Source organism: Dermacentor silvarum, chromosome 8 (genome assembly GCF_013339745.2).
Source record: "Dermacentor silvarum isolate Dsil-2018 chromosome 8, BIME_Dsil_1.4, whole genome shotgun sequence".
Lineage (NCBI taxonomy): Eukaryota > Metazoa > Arthropoda > Arachnida > Ixodida > Ixodidae > Dermacentor > Dermacentor silvarum.
This window is the reverse complement of record NC_051161.1, coordinates 127,322,373-127,342,729: the sequence shown is the minus strand read 5'-3', so window position 1 is coordinate 127,342,729 and position 20,357 is coordinate 127,322,373.

Genomic DNA, 20,357 nt, shown 5'->3' with positions numbered 1-20,357 from the left:
ACTGTTTTTTATCCTTATCTTTTACTGCTTACTAACCTGAGTCGACCATCAACCTTGTGTTTGGCGCTCTTTGGCCTCAGTTGCCCTTGCGCCATAAAAATCTACCACTAACTAACTAACTAACTGGACTCCAAGGTCACGCCTCAGATAACTGCGAAGCGACACCACACTGTGTAAACTGTGATGGTGAACATCCAGCTTACTCCAGATCCTGTCCTAACTGGAAAAAAGAAAAAGAAATTATCACTCTCAAAGTGCGCGAGAACATATCGTTCAGGGAAGCACGTAAAAGGTGCTCACCATTCCACACTACCACATATGCTGATGCGGCGCGTCAAGGGGCAGCGTCGCAGCAGCTACTGCCACCTGCCCAGCTCGCGCGCAGCGAGCTGTCGCTTGTGGCTCCTGCCCCCAGGGTGGAAGGAGCTAAGTCTACTCCACCCAACCAGCGAACAGGCCCGGTTACCCTAGGGTTGCCGGCACCACAACAGTCCTCGGTGGCAGCCTGCGCTTCGCGTAGCGAACCCGCAGGCCCGCCAGCAGCTCCCACGGTGGGTGCAGTCAAGGCTGCCTCACCCTCACCGGCCCCTGCTGGTGCTGGCAACAGCCGGCGCAGCTCAGGCCCAAAGGCAGCCCCATCGACATCCGGGCTGGTGGGCGCAAATGTCTCGTCCTTCGCGGCGAGACTTTCTCGTGAAACTTCTCGCTCGCAAGAGCGCGTGTCCGGCGCCTCACAAGAGGCAATGGACACCACACCCACCCCGACGGCGCACCAAGCGCCTAAGGAGCGGCGAGGTTCCCTCGACCGCTTCAGAAAAGACAAATCCCGCGTTACAGGGCCTGGAAAGGGCTCTGTAATCTAATGCAACACTTCCTTTTTGTTTTTAGTACACACAGCACCCATTTACTTTCAGTATGGCCACACAAATTATACAATGGAACATCAGAGGCCTTCTTAGGAACCTCGATGATGTGCAAGAACTTCTCCACAAACACAATCCAAAAGTGCTGTGTGTACAGGAAACTCATTTAAAATCGACACATACAAACTTTCTTCGACAGTATGTTACGTTTCGTAAAGATCGCGATGATGGTCTCGCATCATCAGGCGGTGTTGCCATTATGACTCACAAAAGCATAGCATGTCAACGTTTGCAGCTGCAAACACCCCTTGAAGCAGTGGCAGTTCGACTGGTTCTCCTTAACAAACTCATCACCATTTGCTCGCTATACATACCCCCACATTACCGCTTACACAAACACGAATTTCAGTCCTTGATAGACGAATTGCCCGAGCCCTATCTTGTTCTTGGCGATCTCAATGCACACAACAGTCTGTGGGGCGACGCTCGCATCGATGCGCGAGGCCGTCTAATTCAAGATTTTCTTTTCTCATCCGGTGCTTGTCTGCTTAACAAAAAAGAACCGACATATTATTGTCTTGCAAACAAAACCTTTTCCTCTATAGACCTCAGCATAGCTTCTCCATCCATATTACCTGAACTTGAATGGGAAGTTATAAAAAACCCTTACGGGAGCGACCATTTCCCAATACTGCTGAGAGCGCCAAGACAATACGAATCTCCACCACATGCTCCCCGGTGGAAGGTCAATGCAGCGGACTGGGAAAAATTCCAAACACTTACCAGTAAGCTCTCGTGGGCTGACATTTCATCGCTCGGAATTGACGGTGCCATCGAGTATTTTACAAATTTCATAATAGATGCAGCTTCTAAGTGTATTCCCCAAACAAGTGGTCTTTCTAGCAAACGCCGTGTTCCGTGGTGGAATGAACAATGCCGGAACGCACGTAGGCAGCAGAACAGAGCATGGAGGCAGCTTCGCAATTATCCTACTGCTGAAAACCTTGTCAGTTTCAAGAAAATCAAGTCCCAAGGTAGGAGAACACGCAGACAAGCCAGGAGAGACAGCTGGCAAACATTTTTATCAAGTATCAACTCGTACACGGATGAGGCCAAGGTTTGGAACAGGGTGAATAGAGTAAGAGGACGACAAACACATCCGCCTCCCCTGGTAGACAGACAGGGAGACAGCCTGGAGGACCAAGCGAACCATCTGGGTGCACATTTTGAACATGTTTCCAGTTCATCACACTATTCTCCAGCGTTTAAAAGATACAAATCAGCAATAGAAAAACAAAAACTGGACCGAAAGAGCACCGGAAACGAACCATATAACCTACCTTTCTCCCTAGCAGAGCTGCATGCATCACTCACCTGTTGCAACCAATCTGCCCCAGGCCCTGACCGTATACTATATGACATGTTGAAAAACCTACCCTCTGAAACGAAGAAAACCCTTCTCTGTCTCTATAACTCTATATGGACCTCCGGCGAGATCCCCTCTGCCTGGAAAGAGGCCATAGTGATCCCTATCCTGAAGCAGGGCAAGGATCCATCGTCCGTATCGAGTTACCGGCCCATAGCTCTAACAAGCTGCCTCTGCAAAGCTTTTGAGAAAATGATAAACCGTCGTCTGATACATTTCCTAGAATCAAACAAGCTGCTTGACCCATACCAGTGCGGTTTTCGCGAGGGTCGATCCACCATTGACCATTTGATACGTATTGAGGCACAGATACGTGAAGCTTTTGTTCACAAACAATTCTTCCTTTCTGTTTTCCTCGATATGGAAAAAGCATACGACACCACATGGCGGTTCGGAATACTGAGAGACCTCTCCCACTTTGGTATACGTGGTAATATGCTAAATGTGATTGAAAGTTATCTGCTGAATCGCACATTCCGTGTTCGAGTTGGCAATGCTTTATGACGACCTTTTGTGCAGGAAACCGGAGTGCCGCAGGGTGGGGTGCTCAGTTGCACTCTCTTTATTATAAAAATGAATTCCTTGCGTCTATGCACCCCGCAGGGGCGTCTGCGCAAGCAGGCGTTTGGTGAGTTGCGCCACCACGGACCCGAGCACTCGAGGGTTGGACCCTCCCACGTTTGACCGTGCGTGGCTTAGCCGTGTCCGGGGAAAAGAGGATCCTGGGGGTTGAGCCGATCCCGGGTGTTCGGACCTTTATGGCCCCCCGGCGGAGGCAACACACCCCTTTGGCCTCGGCTTCACGTAGACGGCACCCCCGGACTGACCCATCCGGGGGAAATCGGTAGTTGCCTTTTCCTGTCTCTCTTTCCAATCTTCGTCTTTCTCTCTCGCCTCTTCATCTCTCCTGTCTTCTACTCACTTCCTATTACTTCCGATCTTCTTGGCAGCGAGGGTTAACCCTGTGTGAGTAACCAACCTAGGTTATTTCATATTCGGTTATAGTGGTGACGTACAGCTGGCGTCTGCGGGACCTGTGTTTACAGGCCCTGCAGCGTCCCCTTGTTGGGCTCCATGGTGGGTGGCTGGCGTTGCTGCCGAAAATTCCATATATCCTTATGGCTAGTTCCTTCCCATCACTCCCTGATCGCCGTCTGAAACGAGGGCGCACCGAAGACGTGTTCCAGTTCTTTGGACATCAAAAACAAAACTTTCCACGATTCCATGTAATTCACTCGGAAAAAGCAGGAAAACAAGTACGAACAATCTCCCCTTTTCTAGTCTCTAAATCCCTTACTGATGCTCTTGGGCCAGGTTATAAGGCATCGAGGATGGCCAGTGGTGATCTCCTCTTGGAGCTCCATGATCAGAAGCAATATGAAAAGCTGCCTAATCTAGTCTCCTTTGGGGACATCCAAGTAACTGTAACCCCGCACCGCACCATGAACACCACCCGTGGCGTTGTCTCAGACGACGATTTGTTGGAACTCACTGAAGCTGAACTCTTGGAGGGCTTCAGTGAACAGAATGTTATCAACGTTAAGCGAATTAAGATGAGGCGTGACGGAAAAGAAATCCAGACCAAGCACCTAATACTCACTTTCAATTCAAGTGTTCTGCCCGAGTCCATCGAGGCCGGGTACATCAAACTTCGTGTGAGGCCATACGTGCCAAATCCTCTGAGATGTTTTAAGTGCCAGCGATTTGGGCACAGTTCACAGAACTGCCGAGGGCGGCAAACTTGTGCGAAATGCAGTAATCATGAACATACCTCTGAATCCTGTGAAAACTCTCTTCGCTGTGCGAACTGTAATGGGGAGCATGCCGCGTACTCGCGGTCCTGCCCATGGTGGAAGAAAGAAAAGGAAATTGTTACAATTAAAGTAAAACAAAACATTTCATTTAAAGAGGCACGTCGGCAGGTGTCCTACCTGCCAAAAACCAGCTTCGCCGAAGTGTTGCGTCAGGGGGCTGCACCACAACGGCCTTCGGCGGCTGCCTGGCACACGCGTAGTGAGCCAGCAGTGACGCCATCCGCCCCCTTGGCGGGTGCAGCCAGTGCTGCTCCGCCATCCAAAGAGGGCCCATCAACCTCCGGGCTGGTGGGCTCCAAGGCCCCGTCTTTCGAGGCGAGGCTTTCAAGGCAACCACATCGCTCGAAAGAGCGCGTGTCCAGTGCCTCGCAAGAGGCCATGGACACAACACCGAGCGTGAGGGCGCAGTCAGCGCCCAAGGAGCGGCGCGATTCCATCGACCGCTCCAAAAAAGAAAAATCTCGTGTCACGGCGCCTGGAAAGGGCCCGTGAGCTAACTCTATATTCTTGAACACACAGCATAAAAATTTATCAAAATGAACACACAAATCCTACAATGGAATGTGAGAGGACTTCTCCGTAATCTCGATGATATCACAGAACTCCTCCATAAATATACGCCAAAAGTGCTGTGTGTTCAGGAAACACATTTAAAACCTACACAAACAAACTTCCTCAGACAATATGCTATATTCCGTAAAGACCGTGATGATGCTGTTGCCTCGTCCGGAGGTGTAGCAATAATTGCAGATCAATGTGTTGCATGCCAGAATCTCTCTCTTCAGACACCACTGGAGGCGGTGTCTGTGCGAGCAATACTTTTCAACAGGTTGGTAACAATCTGTTGTATTTACGTACCGCCAAACTATAAACTCGGCAAAACGGAATTTTACGCACTAATTGACCAGCTCCCGGAACCATACATAATTGCCGGTGATTTTAATGCCCACAGCACTCTTTGGGGAGACTCCCGGTGTGACGCCCGTGGTCGGCTTATAGAGAACTTTTTATTAACCTCTGGTGCGTGTCTCTTTAACAAAAAAGAGCCCACCTATTATAACCTCCACCATAATTCATTTTCTTCCATAGATCTAGCGATTGGCTCTGCTACCCTCCTGCCTTATATAGAATGGAATGTCATTAAGAATCCATTTAGCAGCGACCACTTCCCTGTGACGTTGACCTTGATAGAGGAACATGACAGTCCTCCCCACGCGCCCCGTTGGAAAATAAAATCAGCTGACTGGAAAGGTTTTAAAGAGTCAACCTACTTATCACCAGATTTTATCAACGATTTTAGTATTGACGACGCAGTAGCATATTTTACTAGTTTTATACTCCACGCAGCTGAAAAATTCATTCCACAAACAAAAGGCCTCTCATGTAAAAGACGGGTTCCCTGGTGGAATGACGAGTGCAGGCTGGCACGAAAGAAACAGAACAAAGCCTGGGGCGCACTGCGTCGCTCCCCGACTGCGGAAAATCTTATGGAATTCAAACTGGCAAAATCCCAGGGACGGCGTACGCGGCGACAGGCAAGGAGGGCTAGCTGGGAGAGGTTCCTGAGTGGTATAACATCCTACACCCAAGAGTCCAAAGTATGGAATGGCCTAAGAAAGCTAAAGGGGCAGGAAATCCACCCATTGCCTTTAGTTGACGACCAAGGGAATACCTTGGAAGACCAGGCCAACGCTCTGGGCGAGCACTTCGAGCGTGTATCAAGCTCCATGCATTACTCAGAAGCATTCATAAAATATAAACAAGTAGCTGAACTTAAGTCACTGGATCGTAAATGCCGACCAAATGAACCATACAACCGTCCATTTAATATTGCCGAGCTGAGAGCTGCCTTGAGCGTATGCAGGAGCTCTACACCGGGAGCTGATAGAATCATGTATGACATGATCAAAAACTTACACACTGACACGCAGATGACACTTCTGGGCCTTTTCAACTCTATCTGGGCTGCCGGATACATCCCATCCTCATGGAAGCAAGCTATTGTTATTCCAGTTTTGAAGCTGGGTAAAGACCCTTCCTTGGCGGCAAGTTACCGCCCGATAGCTCTCACAAGCTGCCTGTGTAAGCTTTTTGAAAAAATGATTAATCGCCGACTTATACATTTCCTTGAACTGAACGATATGCTTGATCCCTATCAGTGTGGCTTCAGAGAAGGGCGGTCCACAACTGATCATCTTGTGCGAATTGAAGGACATATCCGTGATGCATTTCTACACAAACAGTTTTTCTTGTCGACATTCCTTGATATGGAAAAGGCGTACGACACAACTTGGCGTTACGGAATTTTAAGAGACTTGTCGGGAATGGGCATCCGTGGAAATATGCTAAACGTAATAGAAAGCTATTTGTCTAAACGTACCTTCCGTGTGAAAATCGGCAATGTTCTATCACGTGAATTCATACAGGAAACTGGTGTACCCCAAGGAGGTGTGCTCAGCTGCACACTGTTTATCGTGAAGATGAACACGCTTCGTGCTTCACTACCGCCAGCTATTTTTTATTCTGTCTACGTAGACGACATACAAATAGGTTTCAAATCCTGCAACCTCACAGTCTGTGAGAGACAAGTACAACAGGGCTTGAACAAAGTGTCCAAGTGGGCAGACGAAAACGGATTCAAGGTGAACCCCCACAAAAGCTCTTGTGTTCTTTTCACCAGGAAGAAAGGGCTTGTTGCAGATCCCACTATCGAAATGTATGGACAACGAATACCTGTCAACAAAGAGCACAAGTTCCTAGGCATCATACTTGATTCTAAACTTACTTTCATTCCACATATAAAATATCTCAAGGTGAAATGTCTAAAAACAATGAACTTACTAAAAATTTTATCTCACACATCCTGGGGTAGTGACAGGAAGTGTTTAATGAATCTTCACAAGAGTCTCATTTCATCACGACTGGACTACGGTAGCGTGGTATATCACTCTGCCGCCCCTAGTGCGCTGAAGATGCTGGATCCCGTCCACCATCAAGGTATCCGCCTGGCCACTGGCGCTTTCAGAACAAGTCCCATTGAAAGTTTATACGTCGAATCAAATGAGTGGTCACTCCATCTGCAGAGAACATACACCAGCCTCAGATATTTCCTTAAAGTCCGCTCTAATCATCAGCATCCATGTTTTAATACCGTTAACGATATGACGTGTGCTACACTTTTTGGTAATCGTCCCTCTATAAGACAGCCTTTCTCATTGCGTGTCAGGGAGCTTAGCGAAGAAATGGATATCCCAATTCACGACCATCGCTTAATGCCTTCAGCGAAGCTGTTACCACCTTGGGAGTGGCAGGTGGTAGCATGTGATATGTCCTTTGTAGAGGTTACAAAGCACGCTTCAGAGGTTGAAATCCGAATGCATTTCCTAGAATTACAGTCCAAGTACCCGTGCGCAGAATTTTACACAGACGCTTCTAAATCACATGCCGGTGTATCCTATGCAGCCGTCGGCCCGTCCTTCTCGGAATCCGGCGTGCTTCACCAAGAAACAAGTATCTTTACGGCTGAGGCCTACGCAATATTGTCAGCTGTAAAGCATATAAAGAAATCAAAACTTCAAAAAACTATTATATTTACAGACTCTCAAAGCGTCGTAAAAGCCTTGAAGTCACCCTGTAAACAGAAAAACCCTATTCTCATTGAGCTCTATTCTGTTCTTTGTAGAGCATACGCAGCTAACCAACATGTCATTATATGCTGGGTGCCTGGGCATCGAGGCATCGAGGGCAATGTTCTTGCCGACCAAATGGCCACGTCAGTCACAACAACCGCTATTAACCCTACAGCTGCTGTTCCTGCAACAGATTTGAAACCTTTCTTGCGAAAGAAACTGCGAAGCCACTGGCAACGCTTGTGGGACGCAGAAACAAGTAATAAGCTTCATTTGATTAAGCCACAGTTAGGCTACTGGCCCTCCGTAACAAAAACACGACGAACTGATGTCCTATTCTGTCGTCTCAGAATAGGACACACCTACGGCACCCACAATTTTCTATTGAATGGTCATGATCCTCCAACCTGTGGTAGATGTGGCGACAGGCTCACCGTCCTCCACGTCCTCCTGGAGTGTCGGGAAGCCGAAAGAGAAAGAAAGAAACACTTTCCTCTAGCATATCGCTATTGTGTGCCTCTGCATCCCGCCATGTTTCTTGGTAAAGAACCACTCTTTAACACCAAAGCAGTCCTCGCATACTTGAAAGATGTTGTGCTACATGTTATTAGCCCAGCAAGTTCGTAGCGCATCCTCTCTCAAGAGGATGTTGCTGTGATAGTGTTTTTACAGCACATGCCTACAAGCTCTTGTGTCTCAAGGGCTCTGTTTGGGCACTTGTGCTTCTGGCCAATTCTTGTACCTTTAATTTTTTGTAACTCGTATCATTCTTTCGCAATGCATTGTTCATGTCCATAGTACACATAATCAATCATTGCCATAATCTTATTACTTATAAGTTTTACGCACTTTACAGCGACTGATTTTAGGCCCCTTTACAGCCATGCCACATCTAATGTTCATGTAATTGACTATTCATATACCACTAAAAGTCATTACCATCGTCTTGGCGCTCTTTGGCCACATCTGGCCCTTGCGCCAATAAACCACAATAATCATCATCATCATCATCTTGCGTCTATGCATCCCACGCAACATGTTCTATTCAACGTACGTCGATGATGTACAGATTGGATTTAAATCGTGCAACCTTGCCATCTGTGAGCGGCAGGTTCAGCTTGGTCTGAACAAGGTGGCTAAATGGGCAGACGAGAATGGGTTCTGCCTAAATCCACAAAAGAGCACCTGCGTCCTTTTTTCTCGAAAGAGAGGACTGTACCCCGACCCCGACATTCACCTGCAAGGACAGAGTCTACCTGTAAAAACGGAACATAAATTCTTAGGCATAATTCTTGACACAAAGCTGACATTCATACCACACCTAAAATATCTAAAAAACAAGTGCATGAAAACAATGAATATTTTAAAAGTGTTGTCACACACTACATGGGGTAGCGACAAAAAAATGTCTCTTAAACTTGTATAAAAGCCTCATACGAACACGCCTAGACTACGGGGCCATAATTTATCAGTCAGCCACCCCAACCGCGTTGAAGATGCTGGACCCCATCCACCATCTAGGTATTCGCTTGTCTACAGGTGCCTTTAGGACAAGCCCTGTAGAAAGCCTTTACGTGGAATCCAATGAGTGGTCCCTCCACTTCCAGAGGACCTACACAGCTTTCATGTATTTTCTTAGAGTGAATGCAAACAGTGAACATCCCTCATATTCCACCGTAAATGATTTGTCCAGCTCCCACCTCTTTCATAACCGCCCTGCAGTAAGAGAGCCCTTCTCGTTGCGTGTGAGAAATCTGGCTGAGGAAATGGATGTCCCACTTTTTGAACATCGTCTAATGACACCCACTATACAGGTCGCACCGTGGCAGTGGCAGATTGTAGAGTGTGATTTGTCCTTTTTACATGTTACGAAGCACGCCCCCGTTGCACACATTCGAATGCACTTCCTTGAACTGCAGCATAAATACTCCTGTCCGGAATTTTACACCGATGCATCAAAGTCTCATGCTGGTGTCTCTTATGCAGCGGTTGGCCCATCATTTTCAGATGCCGACGCCCTGCACCCACAAACGAGCATTTTTACAGCAGAGGCTTATGCAATACTGTCGGCTCTTAAACATATCAAGGACTCGAAAATACCCAAAGCAATCATCTACACAGACTCGCTGAGCGTAGTAAAAGCTTTAAAATCTCTTAAAAGGCACAAAAATCCCATAATAGTATCGCTTTATTCATTCATATGTAGTATTTATGCATCTGGGCAGCATGTTGTGGTGTGCTGGGTGCCAGGACACCGAGACATCGAGGGAAATGTACTGGCAGACCAGCTTGCCACATCCGTCGAGGCAAAAGCTGGCAACACATCTATGCCCGTCCCTGTTCATGATATGAAGCCATATCTACGCAAGAGACTTCGAGTCCATTGGCAGCGTTTGTGGGACGGCCAGACTCATAACAAGCTCCATTTAATTAAGCCCCATTTAGGAAACTGGCCATCGACCACGAAATCTAGAAGAAATGATGTCCTATTCTGTAGGCTCAGAATAGGACACACTTACAGCACGCATAATTACCTGCTGTCTGGAGGCGAACCCCCAACCTGTACTAGATGCGGGGAAGCACTTACTGTACTTCACATCCTAGTACAGTGTCCATTAATAGAACCTGAAAGAAAGAAACACTTTGTTCAAGCCTATAGAGAGAACATACCCCTTCACCCAGCGTTGTTTTTAGCTAATGACCCGGTATTTCAGCACGACTCAGTTTTAGCCTTTTTAAACGACATCGACATTTTGCAAGTTCTTCGCCCGAGAGATTCGTAGCAGGGTCCTCTTTCAGAGGACGCTGCTGCGACAGCATTTTGCAAGAGCCTGGAGGAGAGTGCATTTCTTCTAAGGGTCTCTGTGAGGCAGTAGTGCCTTGTATCGCTCACAGCTTTTTTATACCATATTCATTGCGCCCTATCACATCATTGTCATGATCTTATTAATTTTGTATTTTACGCACCTTTAGTGCGCAGAATTTTAGGCCCCTTTACAGCCACCCTACACCTACCCACTGTCATTGATCATACCATTGCTCACTCGGTACGCCACGTCTTGGCGCTCTTTGGCCATAGCTGGCCCTTGCGCCAGAAAACAACATATATCATCATCATCACATAAACGAAGGAAAGAATTACTCAAGCAACCACCAAGATAATCTGAAAATAAAGGGGAAGCGGAATGCAGCATTAATGAAACACAGAGCACTGTGGGGCCACAATAAGTATGAGGTGGTGCGTGGAATCTGGAAAGGAGTAATGGTGCCAGCGCTAACATTCGCAAATGCCATTATATGCTTAAAATCGGATATATTGGCGGGTTTGGAAGTTAACCAAAGATCAGTAGGCCGGTTGGCTTTGGGAGCACACGGTAATACGACAAATGAGGCAGTGCATGGAGACATGGGTTGGGCCTCTTTTGAAGTCAGAGAAGCACAACGCAAAATTAGTTTTGAAGAAAGGCTCAGGAACATGGATGAAAATAAATGGGCGGCTAAAGTGCACAACTATCTCTACATGAAAAACGTAGACACAGAATGGAGGAAGAGGTCACGGAAGTTGGCAACCAAGTGCAGGATAATCGAAACTGCAAATAGACAACCAGGAGTCATCAGAAAGAAAGTGAGAGAAATAGAGACCGTGAATTGGATGTAAAGAATGGAAACAAAAAGGACAATGGAGATTAACAAGAATGAGAAGAAAGAAATTAGAAGGAAAAATATGTACGATAACACACAGGGCAGTGCCTTGCTATTTGAGGCTCGAGCCGGTTGCCTAAGGACGAAAACATATCGGAACAAATATTCGGAACTAGATGAGACATGTGCATGCTGCAGTAAAGATCCAAAAACCACTCAGCACATCCTGATGGAATGCGACGGGATCCACCCAGCGAGAACCGTAGGTAACGTGCAACTCCCAGAAGCACTTGGTTTCAAAGTGGAATGAAACGTAGAGATCAGCAAGAGATGATTGGAGTACTAGTGGAAAAAAATGTCACAGTTTCGCCCTAAGGGCGAAGCAATGAATGCGATAGCAACACAGCAATGTCATACGAAGTAAGGTGAGCGGCTTTGGTAGCAATACGAGTTGTAGTAAACATGACCTTATAAGTAAGCAGGTACGACATGTAAGCAGGCATGACATGAAGAGAGACTCGATGACCACGACAAGGCGCGTGTGAAACGGTGGCATTGATGAGAAGCGTCTCCCGTGGGCAGCGCGTGCATGCGCGAAGGGTGTGTACATACACACCTGTACGCGGTGCCGATCCGGGCAGCAGTGCATCTGTCGCGCGCGTCGGACAATGAGCTTGTGAGATAGGCTCGACTATAGGGCGCGGGGGAAGATAGCGCAGTGCGCACATAAAGGTAGAAGGCGAGCAGCAGTGTCGGCTCGTTGCCGGACTGGTGTGGCCGTCATCGCGCGCACAGCAGATCACACAGCGTGCGACAGTGGGCACGGGGGGCACATACGTGATGTGGCGAATGTGCTTAGAATGACAGGAATGCAATGAACACATGAGAACAAGTAAGTAGGGGGTATTTAATGATTTGTGTAATTCAAAAGCACGAAGTATAGTCTTACGATGTCAACACACAGTTCACTCGACGACCACGAGAACCGGCTTGTGATCGCTAAAGTAGGTCGGAAATGTCACGCAGTGCACTCGGGATGAGATGCCCTTTCCGAACACAAGATCTAAACAGGTGTTGTTGCGCGTAGTAGGCTGTGTGACGTCCGACAAGAGGCGAAGTCCAAGTTCGGCATCAAGGAACGCGAGAAGCCACTCGTTTTCACGGCGAAGCACATTGACGTTGAAGTCTCCAGTGATGATGACCGGCGCATTCTCAAGGCACACCGCACGGAAGTTACGGATAAAGAAGTTGGTGACGTCGAACCGCGAGGTTCCTGGTGATAGGTAGCAAGCTGCGATGATGAAGCCCTGTGATGTTTGAATGGCACACGCATCGCCACAACTCATCTGGGGCAGCGTGTTGAGTTGGTACGGAACGTTTCGCAGTGAAAGCGTGGTTCCTCCGAAGTGCTCGTACACGGCGACTCCAGCAGCTCAGCGCTCGTGTCGCTTTGCGAGGGTAACGCACTTGTAACCGGGCAATTTGCCGGCAGTGTCCGTCCACGTTTCCGACAAGCATAATACTGGTACCTCGCGAACGACGTGGTCGTGCGACACATCGAAGGCGTGTGCAGGCAAGGAGCGCACGTTGATGTTGCATAGCGCTAAGCTATGCGGTGAGTGGAGGACGGCAAAGCACTTGGCGGCGATCGTGTTGAGCTTATGGTTTTGTAAGCGACGAAATTCGTCCGACAAGGCGCGATCTGGGTTTTCTCTGCAGTGGTAGAAGGTGAAGTCATCCTCTGCATTGGTTAAGTAGAGTCCGTGCAGAGTGGTGGCTCGACTCAACGCAACGTAAACTAGGTTTTGGGGATGGCGCTTGTGGTAATCGTACACCACCTCGCTGTACGTTCCGCCCTGCGACTTTATGTATCGTGACAGCGCTCGCTTGCATCACGGGGAACTGCTTGCGACGGCAGGACACAGCCGTTCTTCTGTCCAAAGTCACAGTGGCGGTGCGCAGCTCTATCGGGACGGAATCGACAGGTACGACAGAACCAGCAACTTGGCGAATCGGGTTGGCCTTTAGGCGAGCAATGTTGCCAGTTGCTCGGCAGTGAAAGTGGAGCCACACACGTTTTGGGAGGCCCATTTCGTCAAACTGCACGTGGTTGAGGTGACCCACCGCCCCTTTAACCAAGCCGTCGGACACGTCAATGTTTAGTGTAAGCATGTAGGGCTTTCCTAAGCATAGCGCGAGTTTTCACGGGAGGTTACCAACCTCAGCAGTGGTAAGCGAGTGTAGCCGATGCTTTGCGCTCTCACACTCAGCATCGGTGCGGATGGAGTCGTCTGCATTAGCCTCGTGAATATCGTGAACGTCTTGGACGGCGTCGTGCGTGTTGTACGCCTCGGCATCCTTGTTGGAGTAGAATTAGCCGGACTGCTGAGGACAGCGGGAGTTTGCGTCCTGTTTGGAAACGAAGCGGGCCTGAAACATGTCGATTTCTTCCTTTTCGAGTGCATGACCATCGCCGATCTTTGAGAGAGCGGCGGAGAATGTGGCGTCGCTCTGCCGGACGACTTGCACAAGCGGGAAGAGAGGTGATGCCAAGTTACGTTGGTGTTGAAGATGTCGTTGCGTGTTTTGCTGCGTTTGTACACCTCGCTGGCGCGGACAGGGGGCAGCTGGCGCCAGTCACCGCACATTATGAAGTCCAAACCGCCGAAAGGGTCATTGTAGTTGCCAGTGATCTGTCGCAGGCGGTCGTCGACACGTGCGAGAGTATCACTGTTCATCATGCTGCATTCGTCCACAATGAGGCACTTGACGTTTGCGAACGCTGTACGGAAGGAGTTGAGGTCTCCGTCGCGCAAGCCCCCGTCGGCACGCATACTGAGCTTGAAGGCGGCGTGTACAGTGAGCCCACCGATGGCAACCGCTGCCTTGCCTGTTGTGGTGCACGCGACGTACGCGCTCTGCGTGCAAGTGGAGTCGGTGTTAGTGTAGTGGTTGTAAGCGTCCATAATTAGGCGTAGAACGAAGGTCTTGCCGCAACCGGCAACACCAGTCAAGAAGATTCTGAGTGGGTCAGAAGTCGGTGTGGTTAGGCGGTGGATCACCTCGCGAACGACTTCGAACTGTTCCTTGTTGGCGAGACGCATCATTTCCCTGTAGGCGTCCCCGGTCATGACATCCTGACCCGTGCAGACGGCGGCGCAGCGACCTTTTGGTGCTACGGAGTTAGCATCAGGTGGTCTGAGCAAATCTTCGTCGTCGTTTTGGTCGACCAAAGAAACGTGGTGTGGGTCAGTGACAGTGTGTAGTTCGCTACTATGGGCGTCGTCGGTGCACATTTGGAGGCATATGTGGCGCAGCTGGTGAATGTCGAACTTACTGTCGTACTCAGATCTTTTGAGCAGCAAGGCGTCCACGTTCTCAGCGTACATGTGCTCAAAAGCATTGCCATCCAAAATGTCTACTTCCCGGCGGAAAGGAAGGAACAGTGTGACTGCTTCCTGCATGTAGTTGAGTGATTCGTCGATGGAGTAGCAGCGGTAACGAATGACGGCTGGGTCGCGGCGCTTTTGGTAGGTGTGCACATTGTAATGCGCCACAAAGTCTGCCAAGCACACGTCTTGCAAATTGTCTGGGCGGTCTTCATATCTGCGCAACACCCCAAATTTCCATACATCCGTTGACGCGGCGTCGAGACCGGCTGCTTCCATCTGCGCGCGCGTTTTGCGAACGCGCGTGCGCTCTTCCGGTAGGCATGTGGCAATGTAGGTTATCCGTCTACTGGACTCGGACATCTCCTGTCGGAGGAGTGTCCACGCAGCTTCCTGAGCACTCATCTCAACAGCCTTGAGCATCTTAACGCCGAGTAACCGAAGAGCCTGGCCATAAGGTATGTTTGGAGTGTCTGCCAAAATGTCCGACACGGCTTTGTGTAGGTTTGAAACCCCGCGATTGGACTTATTTACGTAATCCACAAGGTAAATTTTTGAAAAAGAAAAATAATAATGAGAGGTATACATAAATGCTAGATAAAGAACATGTATAGTATACCTGATTAAATCAAGCAGGCTAGGTGACTATTTGTCGCCGCCCCGTTTCAAAGGGGATGGCAATAAATCATCATCAGCAACGCCGCATAACCAGCTCTCTAGCTCTATACAGCATGTGTGACAAAAAATGTCGCTACCAGTGTTGTTTCTGCTGTACACCTGTCCAGTGTTCCGGTATTGCATAAACGGTAATATGTTTGCGGACGAGGTAAAACTCCAGAGCTGTATTTCCGCCATCGTGCAGAGGCTTCTTATTGTCTTGTAATTAGATGGCCACCCGCTAGCAGGTTGGCAAGCAGAGCAGCGCCTCCCATGAATTGCAACAGCGACTAGCAAGAACCAATGACAGTGCAGCATATAGAAAGCTTTCATGTTAAGCAGCTAAAGCAAGCAACCCCAAGAAATTGTTTTGGAATGAAAATATACTTTGAGCCAGAAATAAAAATATTTTGATACTAACAGACATTTAATTGAAATGAAACAAGGTTGGTTGGAGTTAAGAAATTTCCATGCAAACATTTTTGTGCGTACGCATTTGCTGCTACACTGTAAAACAAATTGTGAGAAAAAGGAAAATGCATGGCAAATTTAGTGACATAACAGTTCTGTTCTTGTCTCTTTTCCTTTTTTCATTTCGCAGTAATGTTGCATATATTGTGAGTGAGCATATATAGTGTGAGTTTGCATATTTGCATATATATATATTGGTGAGTTGCACCACCACGTACCCGAGCACACGAGGGTTGGACCCTCCCGCGTCTAACCGTGCGCGGCTTAGCCGTGTCCGCGGAAAAGGGGATCCTGGGGGTTGAGCCAACGCTGAGTGTTTGGACCTTTAAGGCCCCTCAGCATAGGCAACACACCCCTTTGGCCTCGGCTTCACGTAGACGGCACCCCCGGACTGACCCACCCGGGGGAAATCGGTAGTTGCCTTTTCCTGTCTCTCTCTCCCTCCAACCTTCGTCTTTCTCTCTCACTTTCCATCTCTCCTGTTTTCTACTCTCTTCTATATTACTTCCAATCTTCTTGGCAGCGAGGGTTAACCTTGTGTGGGTAGCCAACCTTGGATATTCCATGTTTGGTTATAGTGGTGGCGTACAGTTGGCGTTTGCAGGACCTGTCCTTTACAGATTCTGCAGCGTCCCCTTGTTGGGCTCCATGGTGGGTGACTGGCGTCACCGCCAAAACAAATTCCGCATGCATGGATAGTTCCTTTCCCGCACTTCCTGATCGCCGCCAGAAACGGGGGCGCACCGAAGCATTCCAATTTTTTGGCCAAAAAACAGAAATTTTTCCGCGCTTTCACGTTATTCATAGTGAGAAGCCAGACAAGAGCGTAAGAGTTGCATCACCCTTTCTCATTGCGAAATGTTTGACCGAGACCATAGGACCAGGCTACAAGGCTACAAAGTTGGCAAGTGGAGATCTCCTGCTGGAACTCCGCGACAAAATACAACATGACAAGTTACATACCCTAGTGTCTTTTGGCGAAATACCAATAACAGTGACCCCGCACCGCAAGATGAACACCACTCGTGGTGTCGTCTCAGATGACGATCTCATGGACCTAACCGAAGCTGAACTCCTAGAAGGCTGGAAAGATGAAAATGTGATCAATGTAAAACGAATTAAGATGAGGCGAGATGGCAAAGACATCCAAACGAAACACATTATTCTCACATTCGGTACAAGTGTTCTGCCCGAGACCATAGAGACAGGATACATCAAGATCAAAGTCAGGCCCTACATTCCGAATCCTCTCCGTTGCTTTAAGTGTCAAAGATTTGGCCACAGTTCGCAGAACTGTCGTGGCCGCCTCACCTGTGCGAAATGTGCCCACGAACATGTATCCGAATCCTGCGAAAACAAACTGCAATGTGTCAACTGCGACGGCGAGCATGCCGCCTACTCGCGGTCCTGCCCGTCGTGGAAAAAAGAAAAAGAAATTGTCACAATCAAAGTCAAAGAAAATATATCGTTCAAAGAGGCACGAAGGCGGGTGTCATACCTGCCAAAGAACACCTTTGCCGAAGTGGCGCGTCAGGGGGCAGCGTCGCAACGGCTTCCGGCGGCTATCCGGCCCACACACAGTGAGCCGGCAGTGACGCCATCCGCCCCCTCGGCGGCTGCAGCTAGCGCTGCTCCGCCAACTCACAAGAAGGGGCCATCGACCTCCACGCTGGTGGCCTCCAGGGCCTCGTCCCTCGAGGCGAGGCCTTCTCGTCAAACCAACCGCTCGCAAGAGCGCGTGTCCAGCACCTCGCAAGAGGCTATGGACACAACAACCAGCCAGACGGCGCCACTTGCGCCTAAGGAGCCGCGAGAATCTCGCGATCGCTCCAAAAAAGAAAAAGCCCGCATCACAGGGCCCGACAAGGGCTCTGTAAGTTAAGTTAGTCTCTTAAACGCACAGCACAAAATACACTTTCAACATGAATACACAAATAATACATTGGAACGTCAGAGGACTCCTACACAACCTCGATGACGTTAAAGAAATCCTACACAGGTTTAATCCTAAGGTGTTGTGTGTTCAAGAGACACACCTTAAATCTACACAATGCAACTTTCTCTGGCAATACGCCATTTTCAGGGAAGACCGAGACGACGCTCTTGCGTCGTCCGGTGGTGTAGCAATAGTTGTAGACAAGTCCGTAGCTTGTCAACATGTACCCCTTCAGACGGCCCTTGAGGCAGTGTCAATTCGGGCAATTCTTTTCAATAAATTGGTCACAGTATGTTCTATATACATACCCCCAAATTATATTCTCGGAAAAACTGAATTTCATAACCTCATTGACCAGCTTCCCGAACCTTACATTCTCGTGGGAGATTTTAATGCTCACAACACGTTGTGGGGAGACTCGCGATGCGACGCAAGAGGTCGACTCATCGAAAATTTCCCTCTGACCTCTGGTTCCTGCCTTTTTAATAAGAATAAGCCGACCTACTATAACGCCCAACACGATTCGTACTCATCAATAGATCTAGCAATTGGATCTGCTTCTCTTATGCCTGACCTTGAATGGAATGTCATTAACAATCCTTTTGGAAGTGACCACTTCCCTGTAACTTTAAACTTAACAACGCAGCACGATAACCCTCCCAATATTCCTCGATGGAAATTAGCATCGGCTGACTGGGTGCATTTTAAAGATTTAACTTATTTACAACGAGATTTAGAAACAATTTTAGTATCGACGATGCTGTTGCATATTTTACCGCTTTTATTATTAATGCTGCTGAAAAGTGTATCCCACAAACCAATGGTGGTTCACTTAAAAGACGTGTCCCCTGGTGGAACGAAGACTGCAGAGAGGCGCGAAAGAGACAGAATAAGGCATGGGGCATATTGCGTAGATCACCAAGTGCAGAAAATCTAATTGAATTTAAACGCATTAAATCACAGGGAAGGCGGACACGACGTCAGGCAAAGAGAGAAAGCTGGGTGAGGTTTCTATCATGTATAAACTCATACACACAGGAGGCAAAAGTGTGGAACGGCTTAAAAAAGCTAAAGGGGCACCAAATTCATCCGCTGCCTCTGGTGAATGACCAAGGGAATACCTTGCAGGACCAGGCAGACTGTCTTGGGGAGCACTTTGAGCGTGTTTCAAGCTCAATCCACTATTCGAAACCCTTTCTTAAATATAAACAGAGAGAAGAATGTAAGCCATTCGTACGCAATTGTCGACAGAACGAACCGCATAACCTTCCTTTCAGTGTTGCCGAGTTGAGAGCTGCCTTGACCGCATGTAAGAGCTCTGCACCGGGACCCGACAGAATCATGTATGACATGATTAAGAACATACACCCTGATACACAACTGACACTACTCGCACTTTTCAACACTATTTGGGCTGCCGGATACCTTCCGTCCGCATGGAAAGAAGCGATTGTGGTCCCTGTATTGAAGCAGGGTAAAGATCCTTCCTTGGCGGCAAGTTACCATCCCATAGCTCTCACAAGTTGCCTGTGCAAGCTATTTGAAAAAATGGTTAATCGACGACTCATATATTTCCTTGAACTGAACAAAATGCTTGATACCTATCAATGTGGTTTCAGAGAAGGTCGCTCTACAACCGACCATCTAGTACGCAGAGTCGCACATACGTGATGCCTTTATTCATAAGCAGTACTTCTTGTCCATATTTCTCGACATGGAAAAGGCGTACGACACGACGTGGCGCTACGGGATATTGCGAGATTTGTCGGAAATGGGTATCCGCGGAAACATGCTCAACGTTATAGCAAGCTATTTATGAAACCGCATATTCCGTGTCAAAATTGGAAATGCTCTCTCTAGGCCATTTCTCCAGGAAACTGGGGTGCCACAAAGTGGTGTACTGAGTTGTACTCTTTTTATAGTAAAAATGAATTCTTTACGCTCATCAATTCCGTCTACCATGTTTTATTCAGTATACGTTGATGATGTGCAAATAGGTTACAAATCGTGTAATCTTGCAACTTGCGAGCGACAGGTTCAGCTTGGCCTGAACAGGGTATCAAAATGGGCTAATGAAAACGGGTTTAAGCTAAATCCTCAGAAAAGCTCCTGCATCCTTTTTACAAGGAGGAGAGGCCTGGTCCCAGAAGTTGACATTGAACTTGATGGACACCGCATACCTCTGCACACGGAGCACAAATTTTTGGGTGTCATGCTTGACTCCAAGCTATCCTTCATAGCCCACATTAAATATATTAAGAATAAATGCTTAAAACAATGAATATTCTCAAAGTTCTGTCACATACAACTTGGGGTAGTGATAGGAAGTGTCTAATAAACCTGTATAAGAGCCTCATACTATCCCGTTTGGATTATGGCGCTGTAGTCTATCACTCTGCCACACCCAGCGCGTTAAAGATACTGGATGCCGTACACCACTCAGGCCTCCGCCTGGCCACATGTGCCTTCAGGACAAGTCCTGTACTAAGTCTGTATGTAGAATCAAATGAGTGGTCACTCAACCTGCAAA